The sequence below is a fragment of the Lissotriton helveticus genome, chromosome 3_1 (assembly GCF_964261635.1).
Source record: "Lissotriton helveticus chromosome 3_1, aLisHel1.1, whole genome shotgun sequence".
In the NCBI taxonomy this organism is placed as follows: Eukaryota; Metazoa; Chordata; class Amphibia; order Caudata; family Salamandridae; genus Lissotriton; species Lissotriton helveticus.
Genome location: NC_136061.1, coordinates 226044211 through 226065881, shown reverse-complemented (window position 1 = coordinate 226065881; position 21671 = coordinate 226044211). Strand labels below are relative to the sequence as shown.

General features: G+C 48.6%; 1 protein-coding gene across 3 annotated transcripts in view; it reads right to left on the bottom strand.

The window, feature by feature from the left end:
- The window catches only part of PRKRIP1 (PRKR interacting protein 1), a 99598-nt gene that overhangs the window by 77270 nt on the left and 657 nt on the right, over positions 1–21671 (bottom strand). The gene's annotated exons all lie outside the window — the stretch shown is intronic.

Genomic DNA, 21671 nt, shown 5'->3' with positions numbered 1-21671 from the left:
AAATCCTATACTAGACAAATTCTAAAACATTCCATTGTATACGTTTCTGTACAGTGCAGCATCCATGCAATGTTGGTGCCTGCTTCAATTAAATGTTCTTTTATGACATAAAGACCAGTCTGGCTACCTTCAGTAGATCAGCCTTTGAGTCAAAATTTAAAACAACTATAGGTGCTTGTGTTAATCCTCCAAGGAAATGCTCTCTTGATGCACAGTGGTGCAAAACTCTATTTGGGCTGAGAAAATGGCATTTTAACAGCACAAATTAAACTTTGAGCCAGAATGTACATACCCTTACAAGGATTTGTGCTGCTTTGTGTCACTCCATGAGATGTCCCTGGCGCAAATACTTAGCAAATGAGGTTATAACGTTCTTTTAAGAATGCTCTGCTTCAAATTTAAACAAGCATTTGCAATGCAATAGGTTTTGCATTAACGCGACTGAGCAATTGTCATTGTAAATGACATTGCTTTTATTTTTGTTTTGCTTTTTAAAACATAAATAAAAAGGCATTGTAATTTACAATGCCAATAGCTTAAACTCGCGTAAATGTGAAACCTATTGCATTGCAAATGCTTGTATGTTCCGGGTAATCGGTTTGAATTCCTCTGAAGATTCCGTCACAGCAGCAGGGCTAACATTCCAACATTATGACAGTGGCACAGCCGCGAGCAGACATCTGGGAACCGTGCCGCCCCTACTTGGCCTCGTGTTTGTCAGAGCTTGTCATCGTCATCACAGCGGGTAGCCAACCGGGCGAATGCCTAGCACACCCTATGATGGTTGAGCATTTTTTAGAGAAATCTGCCTTGACGCTGGGGATGTTAAATGTTTCTGGGCAGCCTGTTGGGTACTGTTGAAGGGAAGAGCGGGTGTTCTTTTGTTCACATTCTTATACCCACGCCTTACACACTTGCCGTGATTAAAAACCTGTGAAGTGCTCGTTATTTTGATATAGGTGTGAGTAAGAGTAGAGAGGCCTTAGTTGGGTGGGAGGGAGGCATGAACATTTGTGCTTTAAGCGAACCAGACTAGGGGGTCAGTCTTTAGCCGTGGTTGCGGCCCGGGCTTGGAATGCCCTTCCCCTACACTTGCGCTCTATGCAGTGCGTAGGCCAGTTTAAGAAATGTCTGAAAACCCATCTATTCACCAGTGTGGCATAAGCTGGCCTCCACTCGGTCTCTCCTGCCTTTTCCACCGCGCCAGGATACTCCCAAGTAATAGAGCGCGTTATAAAATGGTTTATACTTATACTTGTGTGAGAGAGAATGGAAGGGAAGTTCTATAGATTATGCGTGGGTACAACTTGGTAATGCGACTTACTGCCTCTTAAGCTGCGTCCCCCTCAGAGCCAGAAGACGGTAAACTGGAAGAGATTTAAGTGCACCCTGAACCACCGCAGTTTCCTGTAACCCAGCGCTGCCAGACGGGGCCTTTAAGAGAATGTTCTTTCTTTAAAAGGTATTCATCATTGGGCGAGGCGTGCAATCGTCAAAGCAGACCGATCACGGCGTTTGCGGTTGTACTTTTTTTACAAGAAGACATCACACATCTCTAGCACCTTTGATGCTCATGACTGCTCCCGGCCGTCATGAGTCATAGTAGGCACGTGCTCATGACGGCCGGGAGCCGTCCGAACGTCGCCACTCTGCCCGCGCGCGATTAATTCCCCACCTGCCTGGGTTAATTAATCAGTGGGTGGAGTTCTGACGGCTCCCGGCCGTCATGAGCACAAGCCCACCGTGATTTATGACGTCCGGAAACCGTGATGAGCACCGTGGCACCACGTCCACCCCTAGCCCCGCCCGCACCACGGCAAAATTACCACCGTGGCGAAGGGGTTAAGTGTTAAAAGAGCAGTGAGGGTGGCTCCTGGATTGCGGTTCCACCCCAGCTGGTAAGACGTAAGGTCAATGAAAGCCTGTCCTGGGGAGTGGAGATAGGGCGGGGGAGGCGAGGAGGGTGGAAGCTGCTAAACGAGCCATCTGCCCCATAATTAAAATCACCATTACAATCGCACTAATTGGTCATCTGGCTTCCTCAGCAAGGAGGCTGAGAGTGAGGCTTGAGTAAACATGAGAAATTAACCCGCTTCCCCCAAGCTCTCCCACCCCTCCAACGCCCCTGCCCACCTAAACGTAATTGTTAATATTGGCAGATCATCGTGGTGGCTGCTGAACCCAGCGTGTTCGTTCTAAATCCAAAGCATAATGTGCGCATCTTCTTATGAGTTATAATGCATAAGGTGATCTCTACCGGACACCAGTTCATGGGTAAGGGTATTACTTGTCCGTACTTTTCCTGATGTGCTCGGCAAAATGTTTGATACAGCAAGCACTGGAGATTTCCAGTGCACTCAGCCTTAGTGGGAAGCGCTTCCACGGGGAGGTGTATTGTTAAAAAGGCGATGAGACGCACCACTCCGTGGGGACTCCCCTTCCAGTGCCCTAGCTCAGGGCAGCGGACATTCCTGGTCGGCAAGTGGGGCGACTGCTAACAAAGTGCAACTTTAATGTGGCTACAATAATATACAGATAGAGTAAAATCACGTGCCCTGCAACTTTGAGTCTTCGAGTCCTCATCAAATTCCAATACTGGTTTAGGTGACTGAATGTATATGAAAAACAAGGACAGAACTCGCACTAAATCCACAAAGCCGGTCAGCTGCAGCCATTAACGCCTCATCAGCAGGGATACAGTTTCACCGTTTGGCTCTCAGCCCGCCTGCAAAAGCTCTTCATTTCTGCTTGCAGAAGCTTCCCCTGGAGCAGGTCACACCCTGCCATGCAAAGCGTGGCGGAAGGCAGCCGCTGTTTATTTTTGCATCGCACTTTCACTTTAAGTGACTGGGAACCAAAACTGGCCCTGGCAAAGAACTCGTCCGGCCCCCCTGGGAGCAGCCAAGCTGTTTAACGACCCCTGTAACAAAAACTGCCCCCAGGGGCCCAAAATCGCCCCCCACCCTAGCGGCCCACCGGGTAAACGCCCAGTGCCTGCTACGACCGTCCGGCCCTGGCTACCTATAAGTCAGAACACGCTTTATTTCTAAGCTCATCCTCCAAATTTCAAGTATGGCGTTGTCATTTTTCAGTGCTGCGCTTACCATGACCCTATTTCTTGGGTCAATGTGGCAGGCTTGTTTTAGCGGTTTATTTGCTTTGCTACATGCCCTGTCAAACCAGCGAAAAGGCTGAGAAGACCGGAGTGTTTAGCTGTTAACTCTGATGATAAAACTAGACACAATGTCTCAAAATCTCAAATCAGGCCAGTGGGAATAGTCCCAGCTGACAAACAAATGTATAGCAAGCTGAGGTTTTCCTGGACTATTTTGGTTTTGAGAGCATGTGGATGATTCCACTCCCATTTCAGTCCAAGACCTTGATTTGAGCAATGCTTAATAGGGATAGAGGGGACTTGCATTATATCGCTCCCTTGTATTTCATATTTAAGTTGGCAACTAGAGAATTGTGGCCACTGGCACAATCTGGAACAACACAAAATCAATAACCAGGTGACTATACTTAGTGAATTTATACTAAGTCAATTGTAGTTGATTTGGGGCCCCCGGAAAAGAGGGGGATAAGGTAAGAGATTATCTTTCATGTGATAACGTTATTTATGATTAAATCTGTTTTTTTCCCCAAAATTAAATAAACCAGTGAACATAACTTGCCTACATCCGGAGGCCAGCGAGGAAATACAAAAGGGACAGTGGTAGCGCTGGTATAATGTACCAATAGTAGGCAACTTTAAGTAGAGTCCCTTACTGAAGCGCGGGCCAGCCGCAAAATGTCTGACCATTCTTTATCAGAGAACTGTCGCTCACACTCCAGACCGCACCGGGTGCGGGCAGGTGAGGTGATAGCGTTGGGGAGATTATTATGGAAAGTGTAAATGTCAGAGAATATACGCTTGTCATTATGTCTAGAGAGGAGCCTCCTCTCAAAAGGCGTGAGTGGTCTACTCACATGTGGGAGTATTAGCGGGTGGGTTTCCTAGTGTTGAATAGCATTATAGTGCCCATACTCAGGCCATCCAAAGTCCGCCTTCAATTGAGGTAAGTATCATAGACCGTTGACGTCAAAGAGCTCTTCTATTCATTTATAGTTGGTTTCTTGCCAGCTGGAGAATGACATGCCATGTAGTGCCAGGCGAACATCTGGGTTCCCTATGATAGGTGTGAGTGGAAAGATAGGAGTAGAGAGCTGCTTAAACAGACTGAGTTCATGTCACGTCCCCACCATAGCCCTAATTACGGGCAAGACATATACCCCCGCTGGGCGATGTTGCCGAAGGAGCCTGATCTATAAAGCATTAGTGCTTCTCTGTGCTCGGGCGCTGACACTCCACTAGGTAACTCAACTGCGCCACCTGGTAATAGTGTACCAGGTGAGGGATTCCCTGTCCTACCTCCGCCATCGGTAGGTATGATCTTTTCCTGGCCATTCTTGGCTGAGATGGAGAGACAGTGTCTGCATAAGATACAGGATCTTAGGGAGAAGAGACATTTTAATTGGTTCGATCCTCCATGCCAGGACTGAACCGTGAAGTGGCCAACAAGGACGCATAATTGCAAACTTGTCCTCAAAGGAAATCAATTGAATTCCTAGTAATTGAACCCTGTGTGTCGCCCAAGGGAATCGGAAAAAAAGCCTCAAGTTGTGCTTTAATAATGTTATTAGAGCATCCCCATACTGTGGGGGTCTAAAATGGGTTAATGCTTGACCAGCCTCATCTTCCGGACCACACACCCTCTTGTTACTAAAATCGCACAATGAGCAGTTAAACCCCTGCCCACAGGATACACAAGGAGTGGCTGGAAGTGTCTCCTTTCACAATTTCCTCATTTAAAATATCAACAACTTGGAAGTTTTGACCGTCAAATATATTATGGTAAATAATTAATCACCAGGATTGCCACTGTGTCAAGCCTAGTTCTCAACAATGGTTGGAGCCAAGGAGAGGCTTAACTTTCTCCTTACTACAATTATGAGAAATAAGAAAAGGACGAGGCGTCCTTCACCGTCCCAGAAATAGCAGGTCTGTTGGAGACCATATCTCATGAAAGCAAATCAGCTCATACCCTAAAACAAAACCCACTCAATCCCCATTTCCAAGTTTAATATGTATCCCTGCAACGTTCCAAGACTGTACTTTAAGGGGAAAGACAGTACCACGAGGCGGAGAAACGACTTCACTCCAAGTTCCTGAAGCCTCAGGACTTTCAGTGGTCATTGTAGGGACCAACACTTCACTGCTGACAGGCTCACCTGGTAATCAACGTTTTCTAAATCGTTAAGAGCAGAAAATATATTAGCACAAGGGACTTTGCTAGAAATGCTTCAATACTGGGCAGGAGTTGTGTGGGACGGGGCCAAGGCTCTAAAGAAATATCCAAGTGGAAGAGTAACAACGTTATTCTAAGTAAAACTACTGAATTCCACAACGTTCAGTATGTCCCTTACGCAAACATTTCTGCAGAAATTTACCACAATGCAATCCCTGTGATATTTTTCTTAGAATGTCCAAGCTACCCCACACTCCTCACCGTTATAATCTCATTTTGACCCCAGGCATTAAAATGTGTGTGCTTGTTCCGAAGCTGGTCCCATGGCTCATGTTGGCCATATCTTGGAGGTGGCACACTGGACAGAATCAAAACATTGGGGCATGCCCCAGACAGAAGGCTCAAAACATCCTGGGAGGGGATGTCAGAAGTAATACCATTAGCACGAGGAATTGTGGCAATAGCTGGGACAGTCAGTCTTGATTGGAAAGGTTGCCTACAAATAGAGATTGTTTGTCGCTTTATCCGAGGTCCCTGGCATAGTATGTAGATGGTGACCCAGGATGCCCATAATCGACTCCAATGGAGTTTTGGGCCCACCCTTCTGAACTGTGATGCTGGAAACCTTTGTGGGGGGACAGCTAGATACCAGAGAGTCATTGTGCGTTTCCCTTTTATGCTCAGTAGCAGAATGATTGATAATACTAGCGACAAGACCCTAAAGTTGGCCTAATCAATAAGTCAATGGTTTTAATTTGTCCTCGAGAATACTTCTGAACTGAGCACATTCAGCTTCAAGTGGAAAACGGTCAAGTGACGGGGGCCACAGGTCTGTCTGGTGGAGGACTGTGTTGGAATTGGGGGGGTGCGTTTGTATAGTAGCCACCGGCTTGATCCATGCTAGTAGTCGATTACTGTCACTCTTATAGAGCGTGGCTGTTTTCGCTTTACAGATCCATTGCTCCCCGGTTGCCTCTTACGTTTCACCACTACACCATGGGCGGACAGCAAGATTGAATGGTCACCCAAAACCGGGATTATCGCAATTTTATCAATAGTATCAGCTACTTTACCACTGAGTTTTCCACTAGCAGGCAGCGGTGATTGACGAACCCTGGCTACGGGTGAAACACTTATCAGCTATGGTATCAGTATCACAGTGTGAGTTTAAAAGCACCCTATAGTCCAAGGGCAGTCCGTGCCCAGTTAGTTAAATTTCATTTGCAACGATCCCCACAACTCTATCTAATATACTATCAATAGAGGCTGATGCGGTGGGATATGAGACAACTGCCCCCCAGCAACTTTATGTTTCCCCTTGATAAAAAATAGATGTAGATCTCACCTTCACACAAGTGATGCTGATATGCTCACCCCCAGTGCAACGTAGATGGAAGAGTGAGAGGGCACAGTCCGCCTCGTCCAAACGTGGACAGGCGCAGACGTGCCAGCCCTTAGCTCGGGTTTGCCTGTGTGCTTCCTGCACTACGGGACTGCAGCAAGCTTATTAAACAGCCAGGCAGATCAGCCACAGCTGCTCAGGACAAGGGGGATTGTGGAACGTGAGCTCCCGAGTGGCGGTAACAGTACCCAAGGAAATCCCCAACTAGCGCTGTGAATCACCAGCGTCCTTTTTCCTCAGGCAGGGATCACCAAAAAACAGTCTCCTCGAGTGTTGGCAGCAAGGCGAGATGATACCACATGCCCCTAATGTTGGAACACAGCCTGATAACTCAAATTGCAAGCACTACAAGCAATAAATCAGTGTCAAGTCCAATACTCGCTTTCAATCGAAAAAAGAAGCCCTTTATTTCTAACTCTAAATATGCAAAGTTAGATGACACTGAGAAGCAATAACAAATTCCCCCTTGATGTTAGGGCGCTAGTAGTTGTCAGGCCAATACCTGTTCCACCCTCCTTCGTGCAACGTGATTGGGGTTATTCTCCATTCACTGGTGGTCGCATCCAGGGAATGCAAACTATTAGGCCGTACTCAAGAATTTCCAATTTGATTCTTTAAGAATGAATCAAAAGTGTCTATGGTGCCCCAGATCCATTAGCAACAACCCCACCGGGGCTGCAATTCCAGTCTTACCTGTTCTGGCGTTATGGCAGTGTTCAGCGGTGTGACGAGTGCCCTTTTCTCGGCGCTCGCGAGTCTGGATCCTGCACGGCAAAGTCAGGCCGTTTGCTGTGTATGCAGCAGCATCCGACAGCACAGACTCTCACTATCGAGCAGCGCTGAAGTACGTTCCAGTGTTTGAAGCTGCTCCTGCAATGCAGAAGCAAAGGTAAGCTTCTCTTCTCCCTAGCAGAGGGGGCTAGGGGCGGGCTGGTGTGATCCTCCAGCTCCCAACCGGAGCTCCAGCGAGGGTACGATGTCCTCAGTGAAAACTGGTATCCGTGGGGAATCAGTCAGGTGCAGATCACAGTGTACGCGCTCGACCTACTAGTCACAGCAGTATTCCTCCGGTCTGGGCGGCGACACAAACCCTTGCCCAAAGTGGTACAAGCAGCCCCTCCTGGCAAACAGGGTTACCGCGGTAATCATCATCCGGATGCAGGCACTCCTTATGCAATTGCCCTCACTACCGGGACCCATCCTGGCACTCGGGGTCACCGATTTTGGCATGATTTAGTCCTGCGTTCCTGGCCCCAAAATCAGTTCACCGGTGAACCCCTACTGGCATAAGGGCTCACAGCAGCATGACGGTGCGGCCTGGTACATTCCGGCACTGCACTTATGATATGGCTTAGAACAAGGCTCCCGTCTCCTGGCATATGGGAGTCACCAAGCAGATAATGCATGGAAAAGCAAACCCTATGCACACACATCTGATATCAAAGTAAACGTAGGTAGTGAGACATGCAACAAGAAATACAAGTAAAGCTGCAGAAAAACAGTAATTTCCAGAACAGAAATGGTAGTCTTCAGTTCTTTAATTTTCATGTACTCAACAGCAGCCAGCCGACACGTGTTTCATCGCTTACGCGAATCTTCAGGGCTCAAAAATTGACTGCGTATATGTCGAAGGTCGCTCTGCCGGTGATACTTCCGACCCGGTGGGGCCCTTGACCAGTTCAAGCAAGAATGAGGAAGTAGAGACGGCACTGCCGAAAAGTGTGATCGGACAGGAATCCCAGGAGCTCTTTAGATTAGCCAGTAGTGGAGCGGATAACCCTAATCTACCATCCAGTTCAGTGAATCAAAGCGGGGGAAAGAGTGGAGAGAGTATATAGCTCTAAATCCCTCTTTTTTCTTGTACGTTCAGATACGCGAAGTACGCGCCGTTGGTGGAGCTCCCGGGTCACCGCGTTCCGCTCCACTACTGGCTAATCTAAAGAGCTCCTGGCATTTCTGTCCGATCACACTTTTCGGCAGTGCCGTCTCTACTTCCTCATTCTTGCTTGAACTGGTCAAGGGCCCCACCGGGTCGGAAGTATCACCGGCAGAGCGACCTTCGACATATACGCAGTCAATTTTTGAGCCCTGAAGATTCGCGTAAGCGATGAAACACGTGTCGGCTGGCTGCTGTTGAGTACATGAAAATTAAAGAACTGAAGACTACCATTTCTGTTCTGGAAATTACTGTTTTTCTGCAGCTTTACTTGTATTTCTTGTTGCATGTCTCACTACCTACGTTTACTTTGATATCAGATGTGTGTGCATAGGGTTTGCTTTTCCTTGAATCCTTGTGTTTTACCAGCTTGCTGGTTTAACCTATGAGCGGTTATTAGGTTTTTCCACTCACCCGGTTGCACCACCTAATTGTTCTCCTGTGCATCTATTATTGGCAGTGCGCCCATTGCTTCGCTGACACTAAAAACCTCACGGTAATAGCTCTAAGCAGATAATGCACACTGCCAATGGCCCAATCGGTGCACAACCTCACATCTTGCTCAGGAAATCTGCATGTAGGCTCCCCACTCAACCTCACTTCCTCCACCCTCTCCTCTCCTTCACAGGGTACACTGGTGTTGGCAAGCAGGCATGTAATTGTGCTCCAGGCTTGGTTATCTTGATGTCCTCTGTGATTTCCCTCACGCAGCAGGGAGAATAGCTGGCCCTAGCCCGCAGTCCTGCTCACAGGCAGGCGTTTTGCAGAGCTTCCTCTTCTCACACAGCCCCACTGGCTACTTGGCGGAGGGTTAATTTTTGGGGACTCAAACTCCCCTTCTAATACTCCTTTTCCAGACTTCAAATGTAAGGTAAAACTTTATTTGCATAGTTACTTAAGACCATTGCAGTGCATACAAAAAATATAACCATGTTAAAAATGTTCCATATTTAAAAAGTGCATGCTCCCTCCTGAGCGTCGCAGCGTGAGCTGCAAAAAGACATTTCTGTGTCATTACAGTTTTAGTGTCCCGTCTAATGTTGTCTTTTCTGCCAAAGAGTAAAGGCCTGCTCCCTTTTCCAGGGAGGGAGCTGCTGCGTGGTTGGTAACACTCCTAGTCTGAACTTTAAGAATTTTTGTTTCAGTATTTTTGAATAACCCAAATTAAAATAATGTTGTGGGGCTAAGGACTTATATGTGGCCACGGTCATCCAGGCATGCGCTCTATGCAAGAAGGTCGCCTTATCCTCTAGCAAGGAGAGTGTCTTCAGCGTCTTCCACACGTTTTTTTTGAACGCCGAATGGAGGCAGTGTGTATCCCTTAAGGGGGAGAGGCCTGTGATCGTCAAGGCCTCTTCAAGATATTGGCCTGCGGATGAGTTCTGCCTCTGTTGGATCTCTTGCCAGAGGAGATGATTTAATGTGTTAGGGTTTGCTGACCTAATCTTGTGCCAGCAGTTGATGAAAGCTCAGTAGCTGGCCCAGGTTTGCTTTGTAAGACCAAACTCCATACAAATTTGTGCCGGTGAAGTGTAGGTCGGGAGGCTGAACATTGTTCTATATGCTTTAACAAGTGTTTTATCCAGAAGATTACTAGCTCTCCCGCACTGTGCCTCTGTGCCCTAAGTAATAGAAGGTAATATTTTGGCCCGGGCTACCGTCAAGAGTGGATTCAGAGTGGGGCCCAGTAGTTTGGCTGAAACTCCTTTCAGAGAGATTGCGAGCATCATCCCTTTCCTTTTGATGTCCTGTTGCTGGCAGCTGATTGAACCTTCTTTGTCTATGTATATACCCAGGTACTTGTAAGCCTCTGCTGACTCAATATGTTCATTGCCCAGGTACAACTGATAGGACTTTTTACGTTTCTTGTTAATTGTCATGGTCCTTGTTTTGTTGAAGTTTATTGAGAGACAATTTTCTTCTGCATAGACCTCTAGGCAATTCAGGAGATGTTGCAGGCCCACTGCCGTGTAGCTGAGTAGTACAACGTCGTCCGCGTAGAGTAGATTAGATATTGGAGAACCCCCCTAATTTGGGTGCGTGCGAGTTGCAGTTGTTAAGTGCCAGGGTTAAGTCTGCCATGAATAGATTGAATAGCATGGGGGCCAGCACGCAACCCTGTTTCAGCCCTTTCAATGTTTGGATTTTCCTTGAAAGATGCGTTCCTGAGCCCAATTTTACTTTAACCCAGGTGTTGGAATGTAGGAGCATGATCAATGATAGAAGATTGTTGGGAATGCCCCATCTGGCTAGCTTCGACCATAATCTGGGCCTGTCCACATTGTCAAACGCGGCACTATAATCAATAAAACAGGCATGGAGCTGCATGTGCTTGGTTTTTGCCATGTCCTTTAACAGTGACATTGCCATGATGTTGGTTATTGTGCCGGAGCATTTTCGGAATCCTGTCTGGTTTAGCGGGATTATTTAGTTGTTTTCTGCCCAGGTTGACAGTTCCTCCAGCAATGTACCCGCAAAATATTTTGCTTCATTATCGATCAGGGCTACTAGTCGATAATTGGCTGGTAAGTTCTTGCTGCCCGTTTTGTGGTTTGGCACAATTATCGACCCTTTCCAAGAGTCTGGAATTATGCCCAGATGTCGTACTTCAAGAAATAGTGAATGCAGTATTTTTGCCCAGTCCTCCGGTTTTTCCTTGAACACTGCTGGTGGAATACCGTTCAGCCCTGGTGCTACCTCCTTTTTTCCCTTCTTGATCTGTTTTTTGATTAAGAGCGGTTCAGTGGCGAGTGCACGTTTGATACTGTATATCTTGTCGCCAGCAGGTTGAGATGTGCTAATTGTCTTTAAACATGAGCCAGCTTCAAGGTTTGCGGGAGGGAAGCTGCCGCTTTCCCGGCTACAGTCGATGGGATCAACTTCATGCTCAGCTGTTTTGGTCTTCCCGGGCATTGAGGCAGTGAGACTTTGGCTGTTAAAGTGGGATTTTAGATAGGTTGCCCATATTTCCTCTAGTATGTAGGAGGTGAGGCCCACATGGTTCGGGTGTGTCATCTTATTTACTGTTTTCCAGAATCTATCACTGGCGTTGTGCTTGATGTTACTTCAAATGTGATTTTGGGTGAGAGTCTTTGAAGTTTTATTATGGGGCTCTTCTTCTTTTGAAGTGGACAATTCTCTCTTATTTCCTCGTGAAAGATGTCTGTCACAGCAGGCAAGACTCAGAAGCTGACTGCCCCACAACACCACTCATGGGAGGGATCAAAGTTAACACCTAGGTGTCAACCACAGTGATAAGTGCATTAAAAGGTTAATCCCAGACCTCCAGTTCTACTCTTTATGATTGCCTCATCGGGCCCATCTCTCTTCCTGAGATGTGTCCAGGGTCCTTCCTTGTGATCAATCACTGAATAAAAGGGTAGTATTTTGAAGTGTAAAGGAAGTCTTTTCTTTTCCCTCTAGAGTGTGCCCCCTCCAGCTCACAGGAATACAGCAATACATAAATCTGTCTGGGGGGGGTTCCTCTCCTCCTCATGTTTTCACCAGGCAGGCCTGGGCTTCCCAAAATGGAACCCAGAGTCCTCCATATAATGTACCATTGCATGCACACTTACTTAATGTACATTAACAGCACTCTTTCTGTTCAGCACTCTAACCTCTCTGAATTGTACCCTTACATGTAAACATGCATTCAGTTCACACACACTCAGTCAGTCAGTGTGCCCTGTTCACAATGAAGCTTTTCTATATTTAACCAGGATGTGTTATTTACAAACACACACATTGCCAACACACACACTCACCATGTGCGCATGTGCCCGCTCCACAACACTTTACCCTTCATGTATTGTACTTCACGCAAGCATGCATACACCTGGCACATGATTTCATTGCACATGCACTGCACTACATTTCATGTTACGTATTCCTCACAGTCATTCATATACTCAGCACATGCATGAATCTCATAAGTACTGCACAGTATTGTTCTATCCTGCACTGTACCCTTCTCAAGCACACATACAACAAATGCAGTCACTACTCCTGCCCTATGCAGTACTCCACATATATCTGATGTAGGACAACAGTGAGTTAAGTATACAACCACTGAACTTTTAAAACAGTGAGTGAGTCTGTAGGCCTCAGTCCAATTAAAGTGTAAATAGGTCCTATTCACTACCACTGATCATTACAGGGTATGTTACCACCACCGCGCGTGTGGTGCTTAACTCCTGGTGAAGGTGGCAGCCTTCCTTCACTATGAAAGTAGCTCTCCTCCGGTCCAACAAAACCGCAATCCGTGAGACAGGCCAATGTCATAGTGCACATGCATGATACGTGTTTGCCTCTGACAACAAAAAAATCAGCATTAGGGATCCAGACAATACAGTTGCCGACTGTACTGGTGTCTGGATCCCTAATGCTAATGCCACTCAGGGTAGGGGTACACATCTATACCAGGCAGATGACTCTTCCGTCCCAACAATGGCTAGTCAAATAATTCCAAAATACCACATTTCCCTTAGCAACAACACCCTAGCTTATAACTGGGTGACAGAATGAAACTGCCTTTTGTCAATAGAGCCCAAACTCTAGACAATATCCTGGGGATAACAGTCTCTCACTTAAAGGACAAACTGCGAAACTACAATAACATTGCAAAAAATGCTCAATGGCAGCTGAGCACAATTCGCAAACTTAGAGCCTTGCTTCACAGTGAGTTTATTGCCAAGATATCTCAGTATTGTATTGTATTGTAATTGCATTTATATAGCACTTACTACCCCTGACGAGGCGTCAAAGCGTTTTTTCGGCAAGTAGCACGCTACTCCGGGACCCATACAGTATTAGTGTTGAATTAGTATAGTGAAACATGCAAGTACATTTTAAGTGGTGGATAGGTTAGTCAGTTATTTGGATTTGGAATGATAGCAGAAGGATAGAGGAGGAAAAAAGGTTTGTATTTATATAGCGCTTGTTACCCCTGATGGGTGTTGAAGCACGCTACTATGGAAGCCCATAAAGGATTAGTGGTGAATTAGTATGGTGAAATATGAAAGTAATCTCAGTGGTGGATATTAGTCAGTTATTTGGAGTGAGAAGGGTAGCGGAGGGATAAAAGGGGAAGAAAGGTCTGCATTCATATAGCACTTGCTACCCCTGATGGGGTGTTGAAGCACGCCACTGCAGAACCCATAAAGGATTTGTGGTGAATTAGTATAGTTGAATATGGAATTTGGGAAGTGAACGTGTTAGTCTGTTAATTTTGATTGAAAAGGATAATGGAGGGATAAATGGGTGAAGGATTTTTTTCTTTTTTAGGTCTTAGCAGTAGGAGGAGGCTTTTGGATGAGTAACAAGCATTTACAATGCAATGGTCTCGGCATTCTTAAAGTTAGAGCTATTGGCATAGCTCATGACATTATTTTTATTTATGTTTTTCTTTTTAAAACATAAATAAATGGCATTGTCATTTACAATGCCAATAGCAGAGCAGGAGAGCAAGCACAATGAACGAGGGGGCAGGACAGCAAGCACAACCAACTAGGGAGCAGGAGAGCAAGCACAAGCAACGAGGGGGCAGGACAGCAAGCACAAGCAACGAGGGGGGGGAAGGGGAGCAAGCACAACCAACGAGGGGGGCAGGAGAGCAAGCACAAGCAACGAGGGGGCAGGACAGCAAGCACAAGCAACGAGGGGGGGGCAGGAGAGCAAGCACAACCAGCAACGGGGGGGCCCAGGAGAGCAAGCACAACCAGCAACGGGGGGGGCAGGAGAGCAAGCACAAGCAACGAGGGGGGGGAAGGAGAGCAAGCACAACCAACGAGGGGGGAGAAGGAGAGCAAGTACAACCAACGAGGGGGGGCAGGAGAGCAAGCACAACCAACGAGGGGGTGGGGGAAGGAGAGCAAGCACAACCAACGAGGGGGGGGCAGGAGAGCAAGCACAACCAACGAGGGGGGGGCAGGAGAGCAAGCACAACCAACATGGGGGGGGGGGCAGGAGAGCAAGCACAACCAACAAGGGGGGGGGGGGCAGGAGAGCAAGCACAACCAACGAGGGGGCAGGACAGCAAGCACAAGCAACGAGGGGGCAGGACAGCAAGCACGAGGGGGCAGGAGAGCAAGCACAACCAACGAGGGGGGGGGGGGGCAGGAGAGCAAGCACAACCAATGAGGGGGGGCAGGCGAGCAAGCACAACCAACCAGGGGGGGCAGGCGAGCAAGCACAAGCAACAAGGGGGCAGGACAGCAAGCACAAGCAACAAGGGGGCAGGACAGCAAGCACAAGCAACAAGGGGGCAGGACAGCAAGCACGAGATGGCAGGAGAGCAAGCACAAGCAACGAGGGGGGGGCAGGAGAGCAAGCACAAGCAACGAGGGGGGGCAGGAGAGCAAGCACAAGCAACGAGGGGGGGCAGGACAGAAAGCACAAGCAATCACTTGAGGACATACCTGTGTTTGGTGTTTCTGTGGCAAGGTCATAGGCCAACCTGTGTTCCTCTACTCCATCAAAGATGTGGATTTAAGCCATACATCTGCACTCTGCTTCACAAAGACTTTTAGGAGAGGTGGGAGGCACAGGTCGGGTACTTGCATGTAGGGGAAGAGAAGAAGGGCACTGACCGCAACTAAAACCAATGGAGTTGTGCCACACATAAAACGAGAATCCAGCATGATTACCCCACTACTTCTATGCCCACACATTGTCATGCACACTTCACATGCATGAGGTGGAACCGGGGGAATGAGGAGGCTGGTCATGTCATGTTGTTGCGATTTGTATGGCATGCTAATCACCTCACCGAGGAGGGTGTCCAGAAGGAGAAAGCTGTGCTAAGAGGAGCCTAGGATTTCCATCTCCTTCTGAAGTGAGGGCTGGAGCTGGCAGCTCTGAAGGGGATGAGGAGCTCGTTTCAGGTCTAGGGGGCAATAAAGGAGATGGCTTGTAGAGGCGCGTATTGTGTAGCACCAGCAAGTGTACTGCCATTGAAGCGGTGCAACAGAGAGCCACCTGCGAAATTGAACAGGCGGGCATCTGTGACTGGGTCCCAGTTGGCAGCGGCTTAAGGAGCACAACCCCTGTGGACGCCTCGTTTCAGTGAAGTAAGAAGTAAACCAGGAGGCGAGGAGTTGGCCCCGAAGATACCGGAGGCGACAGGTGGCGCTGGCCAAGTGGATCCTGGGGGCACTGTGGGCAATTGAGGCGCACAGGACGGGTCTGGTCCCGCAACTCAAGCGCTAGTTGCGGCACAGTGACGAGCAATGTACGGTCGGAAAACAACTGTGAGGTGTGAGTGCTCCGGTGGCCTACAGCTGGCCGGAAAAGTGAAGAAAGGTACCTGGACGTGCCCTACTGTGAAGGAAGTCGGGCGGCTCGAACTGCAGAGCCTGGCTGAGAAGGCATCCCGAACACCTTCCTGAATGCCTGGTAGGAGGCCGAGTGAAGTGGTGTGCAGCAACACTGACACGGAAAGAAGGCAGGGGCCAGCTTTTGCTGGATGCGGCCTATGTGGAGGAAACAGCTGCGCATTGGCCTGCGATGCCCTGGGAGGTGAGAGAGACATGATTGGTTGGGAGAGCTGCGTGACACCTTGGTACCCCTGTGGTCGCAGAGGACATCACTGGTTGGGAGCACTGTGTGACAACTTGGTGCCCCTGTGGTCGCAGATGAGGGAAACTGCCCAGGACTGGTGGCTGTAGCGGGAAGGAGTGGTGGAAAGCTGCACACGGCCTACGTGTAAGGGCAGGACCGGAGTGATGGCGATTTGAGCCGGTGGGCCCCTGGAAGCTGCGTGGAGGCCTCTGACATGGGTGAATATCAGTACTCGGCCCTCAGTTAGGAGAAATACGCTTTGACAATATAGTGACCCGAGGGCTCTCCTGTGTGACACTGGGGAATACTGACTGGATACTGAGGTGTTTGGTATACATACGTGGCCTGCCAGGAGAACAGGGAATCTGCGCCACAAATCTAAGGCGATGTGTCTGCTCACGCTGCCTGCACGCCCAAGTCGGCCCTCTGATTGGTTAATAAGGAACACCAATCAGAGAGCTGACTTGGGCGTGCAGGCAGCGTGCGGAGGGGCTGCTCTCTCCCGATGACATCAGGGAGAAAAAGAATAGCAAAACAAGCATTGAAAATGCAATAGGTCTCGCAATAGAAGAGTTTGACCTTTTGGTTTTGCAAATGGATGAGTGGCGTTGCGTGGATGAGTGGCGTTGCGTGGATAAGTGGCGTGTGTGAGTGGCGTTGCGTGTGTGGGTGGCGTTGCGTAAAGTAAGTAAAGTCCACATTTGTAAAGCGCACAATCACCCGTAAGGGTCTCTAGGCGCTGGGGGGCCGTCGGGAAGATTAAGCGAGCTATTGCCCAGAGTCACATGGTGCTGGGCTAACCTGCCGCCGGAGCCGGGGATCGAACCGTGGTCCCCAGATTCCAGCGTCAGTCGCCCTGGCCGCGGCGCCACACCTCTTCCACTGCGTGTGTGGGTGGCGTTGCGTTGATGAGTGGCGTTGCGTTGATGAGTGGCGTTGCGTTGATGAGTGGCGTTGCGTTGATGAGTGGCGTTGCGTGGATGAGTGGCGTTGCGTGGATGAGTGGCGTTGCGTGGATGCGTTGCGTGGATGCGTTGCGTGTGTGAGTGGCGTTGCGTGTGTGAGTGGCGTTGCGTGTGTGGGTGGCGTTGCGTGTGTGGGTGGCGTTGCGTGTGTGGGTGGCGTTGCGTGTGTGGGTGGCGTTGCGTGTGTGTGGCGTTGCGTGTGTGAGTGGCGTTGCGTGTGTGAGTGGCGTTGCGTGTGTGAGTGGCGTTGCGTGTGTGGGTGGCGTTGCGTGTGTGAGTGGCGTTGCGTGTGTGAGTGGCGTTGCGTGTGTGAGTGGCGTTGCGTGTGTGAGTGGCGTTGCGTGTGTGAGTGGCGTTGCGTGTGTGAGTGGCGTTGCGTGTGTGAGTGGCGTTGCGTGTGTGAGTGGCGTTGCGTCGATGAGTGGGGTTGCGTGGATGAGTTGCGTGTGTGAGTGGCGTTGCGTGTGAAATCAGCAGTGAAAAACGTGTTTATTTGTGAGCAGCTTAAAAGAAGTAAACTTAAAACTTGTCAAACACCATACATCATAAATTAGGCAAAATAGCTATAACAAGCTGAACTTATTGCATCCATTATCGTTGCTCGAGTGATGCGCCCAAGATCACACAGAGGCTAGGAGAAAGGGTCGGGTTTGTGGTTAGGATGGACTAAGACTGCTGGAGAAGGGCACAGTGGGGAAGGATGATGTGAACTTCCAAAGCTTTCCCTAGACCTTTCCGAATGTTGTGAAAAGTAAATTTATTCGAAGCTTTAGAAAAGGAGCTGAGCTCGAGATGCGCCTAGAAGCACCCAAAGTTACTGAGGAAGCCAAGGCGCTGAGGAGGGTTGGAGGGAAGGAGAGAGGCCGAGCTCGAGAAGTGCCTAGAAGGACATTAAGTCACTGAGGAAGCCAAGGCGCTGTGAAGGGAAGGAGAGAGGCTGAGCTCGAGAAGCGCCTAGAAGACGTAAAGTTACTAAGGAAACCAGGGAACTGTGGAGGGGTGCTGGAGCGAAAGGAGAGAGGTTGAGCTCGAGAAGCGCCTAGAAGGACATTAAGTCACTGAGGAAGCCAAAGCGCTGTGAAGGGAAGGAGAGAGGCTGAGCTTGAGAAGCGCTTAGAAGGACGTAAAGTCACTGAGGAAACCAAGGCGCTGCGGAGGAGTGGAAGAAAAGGGGAGAACCTGAACTCGAGAAGCGCCTAGTATTAGAGGAATGGAACACAGTGAGAGAGAATGGATGAGAGTAAAAAACAAGAAAGGAAACAAGACGGAGGGCATTGCTGTGGGGAGGGGGGGGGAGGAGAAATGCACACGGCGGGCAGGGGAGGGGGCCGAGCGGGGAGAGCGGCATGAGGGTGTGAAGCAGCTGAGCTCGAGAAGCGCCTAGAAGCACCCAAAGTTACTGAGGAAGCCAAGGCGCTGAGGAGGGTTGGAGGGAAGGAGAGAGGCCGAGCTCGAGAAGCGCCTAGAAGGACATTAAGTCACTGAGGAAGCCAAGGCGCTGTGAAGGGAAGGAGAGAGGCTGAGCTCGAGAAGCGCCTAGAAGACGTAAAGTTACTAAGGAAACCAAGGAACTGTGGAGGGGTGCTGGAGCGAAAGGAGAGAGGTTGAGCTCGAGAAGCGCCTAGAAGGACATTAAGTCACTGAGGAAGCCAAAGCCATGTGAAGGGAAGGAGAGAGGCTGAGCTTGAGAAGCGCTTAGAAGGACGTAAAGTCACTGAGGAAACCAAGGCGCTGCGGAGGAGTGGAAGAAAAGGGGAGAACCTGAACTCGAGAAGCGCCTAGTATTAGAGGAATGGAACACAGTGAGAGAGAATGGATGAGAGTAAAAAACAAGAAAGGAAACAAGACGGAGGGCATTGCTGTGGGGAGGGGGGGGAGGAGAAATGCACACGGCGGGCAGGGGAGGGGGCGGAGCGGGGAGAGCGGCATGAGGGTGTGAAGCAGCCGGGGCCTTTGAAGTGAAGCTAAGCTTCACTTCAAAGGTGTGGGAGGAGTGCGGCTGAGGGAACAGACGGCGATTTGGTGATGTGCACGCGCATTTTAGGTCAATGCGCTTGCGCATTGACCTAAAAGCCACGGGCACAGCACCAAATCGCCACAGTTAGTTAAACTTTGTTTAAAGCCCTATAGTCTCGCTTCTCTCAATGCGCATGCGCACTGATAGGTCACGAGACCTAAACACACCCCTCTATCCCAAAAAGACGGGGCTTGAACGGAGTGACGCCCCTCTCCTCCAATGGCTGGCCTCCGTTTAGGAAGCCAGCCAATGGAGAATAGGGGCGGGTTCAAGCCCCACTCTAGGAAAACATAAAATCTCGGCTGCTCAGTGTACGCTAGGCCTAGACCTAAAAAAGGAGTTTTGGAGGGAGTCAGAGGGAAGAGTTTAGAAAGGTTTGTTTTGGGGGATAGGTATAGTAGAAAGAGGTGTCAGATGATACAAGGAGGAGTAGAGTAGGAGAGAGTCAAGAAAGGGTTATTTTGAGGATCATAATAGTGGTATGGGGTTTGGGATAAATGATAGTGGATGTAGAGGATATATTGATAGATGCATAGGCTGGGAAATAGGGTAGTGCATTGGAAATGCTAAATTAGAAGAAAGGGATAAATATATAGATCCATAAGTACCTTAAGGTTGTGGATGTGGATGGTGTGGGCTGGGTATTGGTAAGTGGAAAAAATAGGCAGCATTTCTGGCCCTGGCCAGTCTCGAACAGGTTCAAACAGGCAGCTGCCCTTGTCCACTCTGCCCTTAACAGGCTCAAGCAGGCACCTGCCCTTGTCCTCTCCACCTTTAACAGGCTCAAACAGGCAGCTGCCCCTGTCCTCTCCACCCTTAACAGGCTCAAACAGGCAGCTGACCTTGTCCTCTGCGCCCTTAGCTGAGACGCCCTAACCCTGGCCTTTTATAGCCCTAGTAATCAGGTGACCCCTTCAGCCAATGGGGACCCAAGCCCTAACACTATCCAATCACAACACTAGCCCTAAAATCTGAAACCAATAGGAGACCAGGACCTTACAGCCAATCTTAGCCCTAGTCCAAGCACCCAATCAGTTCAAAAAGCCTGAACTCTATGTCCATTAAAGGCTCTAGCCCTACCAGTAGTCCCAACCCAAGTCCAAGCAACCAATGGTAGAGTAAGCCCTAGTCCCTACTTTCAATAGAAAGCCTAACCCTACTCTTAGTCCCACAACTAGTCCAGCAACCAATCACACCAGAAGCCCTAATCGCTACTTCCAATTAAAGGTCTAACCCTAACCCTAGTCCCACCCTACTCCTAACAACCAATAACATAGGATGCACTAGTCCCTACTTCCAATAGAAATCCTAACCTTAGCCCTAGTCCTAACCCTAGCCCTAGTTCTAACCCTACATTCATCGAGTCACAGACCCAGAAACCAATCAGAACCCTCAAATACCCAACCAATAAGGACACTAACCCGAATACAATAGAAACAGCAGATACAACCACCAATCAGTGTACACATGTACCAACCACAAGCAGACCATACAAGGTCCTAGCAACCTCAGACAAGGTGTGCTGGCCAGAGAGTTGGGAGCTGCTTCTCCTGTTCAGATTCTCCTAGGAGACAGACCGGCTCAATCCACACTTTGGACTTCTGCAGGTAAAGGCCTCACTAATTTGAAATCTAACAATACTGTTTGAATAAAACTTTACTCCCTCTCCAGGGCAAATAACGAAGGGCACAGTCCCTAGTAAACACAGTTTAAACAGCTCACAGAAGCACCCTCTGATGTAGAATATCCCTGTTGCTGGGAGGGGAGCTGGTTTCACTGGCTTGTGAACACAAAATGGTGGCTAGGGGTGCACTGTTTTAACATACAGGTCTTAGCATAGAGCAGAGGAGAAATTTGGAGGGAAAAACGGAATTTTCACCACGATTGAAAGGGATAAACTACAAAGTTTGGACTGCAAATTCCACAATTCAACACGTTAAATGGAAGCAATCATGGGCAGCGAAAACTACAAGTTTAAAACAAAAAACAGGTGATGAAATATGCAATCACAGGCAGGTTAAAACTACAATTTTAAACTGTAACAACCACCGGCAATGACAGTAATCACGAAAGGGAAAATCGTTTTTTTAACAACTTTTGTTTTGGGGAAGAGACAGCACTAGTCTGTCTCCTTACCACTTCCTGGACTCTGCTCACTGTAATCTGGGGCACAGGAAGGCTACAACTCACAAAATGGAGGAGAATTGGACTACGAATCAGCTTTCCTCACTGGATTACCAAAATACAGCCTTTCTTCCTCATCCCCAATGTAGAACTAAAACTGGTAGCGTGATTAATCACAAACACAAAGAAAAGTGAACTCTCCAGTATTAAGATCGGTAAAAGGAAAACCAGTAGAAAAGTGATGTATTTTCAGAAGGCATATTTAACCTATAAGGATAAACTCTACAGATACCTATTCTGACTACCACAGAAATGAAACTCCAGAAAAAAATATATATATTGGTACTTGAAATCCCAAAATTCAGTAAGCAGAAAACCTACA